Genomic DNA, 7,500 nt, shown 5'->3' with positions numbered 1-7,500 from the left:
CACACGGACGTCCGTGTGTACTGAACAGACAGCCCACGTGGGCCAAAATCACCCACGGACAGCCAAAATCACCCGAGAAGCCAAAAATGCAAAAATTAATATTTTTGAAGAAAGTTTTCTGAAAGGAAACATCAAAAATATGTCAACAAAGAGTTTAGGATGTCAAGTGTTGATCAAAAGTTGCTGTAGACATCCGGTTAGACCACGAAACTCCGACCTTTGTAGCATGCAAAAGACATGGTTAGAAGCAAAAGAAATTTATGAAAATTTACCAGAAAATAGCTTTAACCATCCTTATGAAGCATGCAAAAAATCAGATTCAAATTCGAAGTATTTTTTTTTTACATTAAAAATACTCCCCGGAACACAACCAATGTCTACTGGTGACAGACTGAAAAAAAGCGTTTTGTATATATAAGGGGTAGGCACTCTCTTGAGCCTCCTACCCCCCAGTACCCGAACGGTTCGGGTACGTAGTGTTGGACTGTTCGGTCCAACACTATCGAGGGCTGGGTTGAGGTCGATGGCCGGATTGTCCCCGGTGAATTTTCCGGGAACTTTTCCGGCGAATTTTCCGGTGGACCGTTTTGCCCCTAACTTCAAATTTTCGCGCTTGCATGGTCTTGGCCTGGTTTCATCCGTCTTCCAGTTGCTTTTTTGATTACATCTCAAGAGTGGTTGGAAAGATTGATGTTAGCGGGTCAATGAACATTCGGCGTATGAGTGGTGATTGGATAGCTAGTGTTTGTAGGCTCTGTGCTCGCGCACCCAACTACAGACCAACTATCCTCCTCAGTTTCTTCACTAGCATAGTTTTATGCTTGTTGAACTGATCCGGGGCCTGTGTTGCGTACCTATCTGGAAGGAATTGTTAAGCTTTGCTTAAAATGTTGTTTGCGGCATCTCCTTCAGTGGGGAAGTCGTGAACACATAAGCCGGCACTTGTGATCCTTGCGTCTTTGCATAGTTTATGCATTGTTCGCAAAGGTGAATAAGCTGTTTGCTGAGATCTCGGTTGCGGAAATATTATGGCGGTGACCCGAAGAAATTCTGTCCCGCTAAGCACGTTTGTCTCCGGACAAAAGATGACGGTCAAGTCTGCGTCTGTTCCCACTTTCCATGTGTTTGCGGGAATATGACGTGGTCTTGTCCTGATTTATGAATGCTACCTGGTTGATCCTGCCAGTAGTCATATGCTTGTCTCAAAGATTAAGCCATGCATGTGTAAGTATGAACGAATTCAGACTGTGAAACTGCGAATGGCTCATTAAATCAGTTATAGTTTGTTTGATGGTAACTACTACTCGGATAACCGTAGTAATTCTAGAGCTAATACGTGCAACAAACCCGACTTCTGGAAGGGATGCATTTATTAGATAAAAGGTCGACGCGGGCTCTGCCCGTTGCTCTGATGATTCATGATAACTCGACGGATCGCATGGCCTTAGTGCTGGCGACGCATCATTCAAATTTCTGCCCTATCAACTTTCGATGGTAGGATAGTGGCCTACCATGGTGGTAACGGGTGACGGAGAATTAGGTTCGATTCCGGAGAGGGAGTGTCATGTCCCCGATCCTAGATAGGATCGGCCGGACGGGCCATGGTGCGGGAAGACGCACCAGTCAGGTCATTAGACCTTGAGACAAGCGTATCATGGCCCTGAATGAAGGTTAAGGGCATCAGTCAGCTGAGACTTAACCAGGATACGATGGAAACAAGGGTAAAGGAGCTGGGTGAGTGTTTAGGCAGCTGGACGAGTGTTGGTTTGAGTTCAATCAGCTCGGTTCAGCTGGTATTCAGTTCACCATGATCTGTCCAGCTCACAGGAGCTGGTGGACTAGCTCACTCAGCTGGGAACAGCTGGAGGTCAGCTCCATCTGGTGAACGGTGCGTTTTGGTTCGGATCAGTGTGGGCGAGTCCGGGACGGTTACTGGGCGAGCCGATGGTCCGGGTGCAGGACGGTTCGACCAAATGGGTCTTAGGCTTGGGACAGGGAGTGGGCAAGCTTCCAGAGTGTGAGCTGAGGCTCAGTGATCGATTTGCCAAAGGAAGAAAAGGGGAGAAACCGCCAATGGGCGGTTATGGGGCGGTTATGGGACGGTTTTGGGAAGAAGGGATGTGATTTTGGTAACTGTTCGCCCAGGCGGTTGGGGACAGTTTAAATCGTCTTCTCCCTCTCATTTCTGCCATTCTGGTCGATTTTTACTCAACTTGACACAGAGAGAAACACAGAGAAAATTCAAGAGAGAAAGAGAGACACAAACCTTGGATTGGCCGATTTGATCCAAGAGATTGCTCTTGAGTGTTCCTGGTGTGTTTGGGCGTGTGATCAAGAGAATGGATTTGAGACAGAAAGACAAGGAGAAGGCAAAGGAGAAAGAGAAGGAAGTCGCCCCTGGAGACCGAACTCCTAAGGTGAGAGGTGTGGCCAAGAGTAACCGGACAAGGCCGCGGATGATGGCCGTGTGAGCCTGGCCGGTTTGGATCGATTGGCCACTCCTTACTCTGACTTCTTCTACTCTGTTTCTTCATATATGTTGTGCTATGGATTGTTTTATGATGTTACAGGGAAGGATCCATTGATCTTAAGGCCTTGGCCTGATCAAATTCCCATGAAAGTCCCTTGTTCTTGTGTGGGCTGTTCATGGCCGAGATCACTATGATCTGAGCCGATTCTTTTGAATCTGATTATGGGAATATTTTTCTTCTGAATTATCATGAGTTTTCATGAATTTTATTTGGTATTTGGATCTCTTTTTAGAGGGGTCAGATTTGACATTTTTGATGATTGTTCTTGACTAGATTGGATCCGACCATGCAATGTGATTGATTCTTGTTTTGTAATCTAACCTTGTGATTGTGTGTTTGTTTGTGTTGGATCCAGGACCAGAAATGGACCGTGGTAAGGGAAAAGCACCATGAGGACCGCGGCCATGGGAAGATGTGTGGTGATTGGGTTGATTCTGAAAATTGTGTGATTATTGTAGCCTATTGTGCAACTTGTGAACTTATGCGATTCTAGTGTGTATTCTATTTATTAGGATGATGAATGATGTATGAACCTTGGTTAATATCTATGAAATATCTATTTGCATTAGTTGTTGCTTGATTGTTTAAGTGTGAATGTTGGAACCTCAAAACTCTGAAAAAGACTTAGAATTATTTAACACTTGAACTTGAATATGAAAGATGGAACTGGTTGTGTTGTTTGGTGAGGCCGCGGTCTGGTTGGATTGAGGAATCCAGGATCGGGTCTTACAAGTTGGTATCAGAGCATTCTTGATTCTAGGATTTGTTGGGTTATTGGTTCACCACACACTTGGCCGTTTGGACTCATGGTGAGATAGTTGGGTTCTAAGTAATCTTTTGTACTGATTAACTTAGGAGTGATTGAGGTTTGTGTGTTCAGTTTTGGACTAACCTTTTGTTTGTGTTTGTAACTCCTAAGGGTACAAGAAGGTATAAATCTCGGAAAGGAAAGGAGGCAACTGGAGCGTCTGGAGCAGTGGGGCAGGATGGTGCTGAACAGACCGGAGTGTTACCAGCTGGAACCATTCCAACCACAGTGCTACCCGCTCTGGTGGAGCAGGTGGACAATGCAACCGGACTTCCAGTGGGTCCAACTCTTCCTACTGAGGTTAATGAAACTAATGTGGACGAGCAGCAAGAGCAAGTCCATGGAGACGATACTGGGTCGTCCAACGTTGGTGCTGGGAGTGGCCAGAATGTTGATGCAAACAATGTTCGGGTCACTGGTGCCGAGGAGGTCATTGAGCCGACCATAAGGGGCTTGGTGGAGGCTATGCAGATCATGGGAGCTCAGATAGCCTCCTTGACACAGGCGTTCACACCATTGGTGAACTCGTCCGTGGGACAGGCTAATCCCCCGGTTCGGGTTGCTGCTGGAGTGGCTGATGTTGGTGCTGGCCGTGTGGCTGAGGTGATTGAGATAGACCCACCGGTCAGGCCAGTGCATGGTATGGACTACCTGAAGGTGCTGGAGCATATCTCCAAGTTGGGAACCAAACACTTTGCTGGAAGTGTTGATCCTATGGAGGCGGACGAGTGGAGAACCAGGTTGGTTCGAAACTTCAAGTCCACACGATGTCCTGAGGATTACCAGAAGGACATAGCAGTACACTTCCTGGAGGGAGATGCACATAATTGGTGGTTAGCTTTGGACAAGCGTACCAATGGTACCATTGAGCACTTTGCTGACTTTGAGGTTGAGTTCAACCATAAGTACTTTCCTGCTGAGGCGTGGGATCGTTTGGAGTCCAAGTTCCTGGACTTGACTCAGGGACGGAGGACTGTTCGTGAGTATGAAGAAGAGTTCAACCGACTCAGGAGGTATGTGGGAAGAGAACTGGAGGATGAGAAGGTTCAAGTCCGAAGGTTCATCCGAGGCCTAAGGGTGGAACTTCGAACCTACTGTTCTGTTTGTAAGTTCCACACGGTTTCTGAGTTGGTTGAGAGGATGGCCTTGCTGGAGACCAACCTCACCGAGGAGGGTAAGCAGAAGCTGAAGAGTGTGGTGGTATCCTCGGGTCAGAGTGGTGACAAGAAGAGGAAGAGGGACTCGACCGAGGAGGGTAAAACCTCAAGTGGTAGGTCAGAGTGCCCTAAGTGTGGACGATACCACGGTGGAGAGTGCTGGAAGGCCATGGGTGCCTGTACTCGATGTGGTAAGATGGATCACTCAGCCAAGGATTGTCCAAGTCCGTTGGGTGAGTCCAGGACCTGTCACCACTGCGGCCAGAAGGGCCACTACCGCAGGGACTGCCCTAAGTTGCAAGGCAACCAAAGTAAGGGACGTGGGGAGGCTAGCAGGCCAGTCCAGGGACGAGGCCAGACCTCAACACCTCGTGTGTATGAGCTATCCAAGGATGTGGATGGGACTCAGCCTTTCCAAGCGATCACTGGTAACATTCTAGACTACTACTTTTACAATTCCAGTAGAATTGCATGGTATGGAATCTAGGATGGATAGATATACTTTGATGGGTCTTGTGTAGGGACCTTAAGTATTGGTGGTGTGGAAACACACACATTATTTGATACTGGAGCTACACATAGTTTTGTGAGTCCAAGTATGATAGGAAAAGGTTTGTTCCAGTATGGAACATGGGATGGTCCTGAACGAGTGAGTGCGGCCGGAGGGCAAGTTATGAACTCACTCGGTCTGGTTAAGGACATCCCTGTGGTGATCTTGGATAGGCCGATGCCTATAGATCTGATTGTTGTCCCCCTCAAGCATCATGAAGTGATCTTGGGCATGGACTGGTTGGGAAAGTATCGGGCAACTCTAGATTGTCACCGGGGAAGGGTGCAACTTGAGAACGAGTTTGGACCCCCGATTAAGTACCAAGGAATCAAGCCAACCTCTTGTAGTTTGGTGGTTTCAGCAGTCCAAGTAGAACGGATGCTTGGAAATGGTTGTGAGGCCTTTTTGGCTACCATTTACACTGATGAGGTTGTAGGGGCCTGTGACCCAGAGGGTATACCGTTGGTTCGGGAATTTCAGGATGTGTTTGGGGCACTACAGGGCATTCCCCCTGATAGGGCTGACCCATTCATCATTGAATTGGAACCTGGAACGGCCCCATTATCAAAAAGTCCATATAGAATGGCACCAGCTGAGATGGCAGAGCTGAAGAAGCAACTTGAGGAGTTGCTTGAGAAGGGGTTCATACGCCCTAGTGTATCACCTTGGGGAGCACCAGTCCTATTTGTTAAGAAAAAGGATGGTAGCTTTAGGTTGTGCATTGATTATAGGGGTTTGAACAGGGTGACTGTGAAGAACAAGTACCCTTTACCCAGGATTGATGAGTTGTTGGATCAACTCCGTGGAGCCAAGTGGTTCTCCAAGATTGACCTGGCCTCTGGGTATCATCAGATCCCCATTGCACCAGATGATGTGAGGAAGACAGCGTTCCGAACTAGGTATGGCCACTATGAGTTTGTGGTTATGCCGTTCGGACTGACCAATGCACCTGCTGCATTCATGAAGATGATGAACGGCATCTTCAGGGAATACTTGGACGAGTTTGTGATCATCTTCATTGATGATATACTCGTGTATTCCAAGACAAAGGAGGACCATGAAAGACACCTTAGGGCGGTGTTGGGCCGCCTGAGAGAACAGAAGCTCTTTGCTAAGCTAAGCAAGTGTAGCTTCTGGCAGAAGAGCATTGGGTTCCTTGGACATGTGGTGTCTGATAAAGGAGTCTCAGTGGATCAAGATAAGATCAAATGTATTCAGGAATGGCCACAGCCAAAGAATGCTACGGAAGTTAGAAGCTTCTTGGGGTTGGCTGGTTATTACAGGAAATATGTCAAGGGGTTCTCGAGCATAGCTCAACCTATGACTAAGCTGACAGGCAAGGACGTGAGGTTCACATGGTCTGAGGAGTGTGAGAAAAGTTTTGCAGCACTCAAGAACATGTTGACTAATGCACCTGTCCTGGTGTTGCCTGAGGCTGATCAGCCTTATGTGGTGTATACGGATGCATCCATAACTGGTCTTGGTTGTGTTTTGACACAACATGGGAAGGTGATAGCCTATGCTTCCAGACAGCTAAGGAAGCATGAGGGTAACTATCCGACCCATGATTTGGAGATGGCTGCAGTAGTATTTGCATTAAAGATATGGAGATCATATCTTTATGGTGCCAAGGTGCAAATACTCACAGACCATAAGAGCTTGAAGTACATATTCACTCAGCCTGAGTTAAACTTAAGGCAGAGGAGATGGATGGAGTTTGTTGCAGATTATGATCTGGACATAGCTTATCATCCTGGGAAAGCTAACCTAGTGGCTGATGCTTTGAGCCGCAGAAGGGCTGAAGTGTCATCTGAGAGGGAGGCGGATGAACTGGAAGGGATGATCAGGTCCTTGAACCTCAACACCTTGGTTGGTTCAGATGAGCCATTGGGGTTGGAGGCAGTGAACCAGGCCGATCTCCTGACCAGGATCAGGCAAGCACAGGGCCTGGATGAAAATCTAAAGAAGGTAGCCGCCAATGACAAGACTGAGTACCAGACAACTGACAATGGTACCATCTTGGTCAATGGGAGGGTCAGTGTTCCTAATGATAAGGAACTCAAAGAAGAGATTATGAGACAGGCTCATAAGTCTAAGTTTTCAGTTCATCCTGGACTGAACAAGATGTATAGGGATCTGAAAAGGTACTACCATTGGGTGAGGATGAAATCTGATGTTGCAGAGTGGGTGGCTAAGTGTCCCACTTGTCAACTGGTGAAGGCAGAACATCAGGTTCCCAGTGGTCTACTTCAGAACCTACCCATACCAGAATGGAAATGGGATCACATCACAATGGATTTTGTGACTGGGTTTCCCACGACCAGGAATAAGAAAGATGCGGTATGGGTTGTGGTTGATCGGCTGACCAAGTCGGCTCATTTCCTGCCCATCAAGAAAGGGGATGGGGTCGACAGGATTGTGCAAGTGTACCTAGACGAGATAGTGAGGTTGCAT

Source organism: Brassica napus, unplaced genomic scaffold (genome assembly GCF_020379485.1).
Source record: "Brassica napus cultivar Da-Ae unplaced genomic scaffold, Da-Ae ScsIHWf_1720;HRSCAF=2349, whole genome shotgun sequence".
Classification (NCBI taxonomy): domain Eukaryota; kingdom Viridiplantae; phylum Streptophyta; class Magnoliopsida; order Brassicales; family Brassicaceae; genus Brassica; species Brassica napus.
This window is presented reverse-complemented; position numbering follows the sequence as displayed.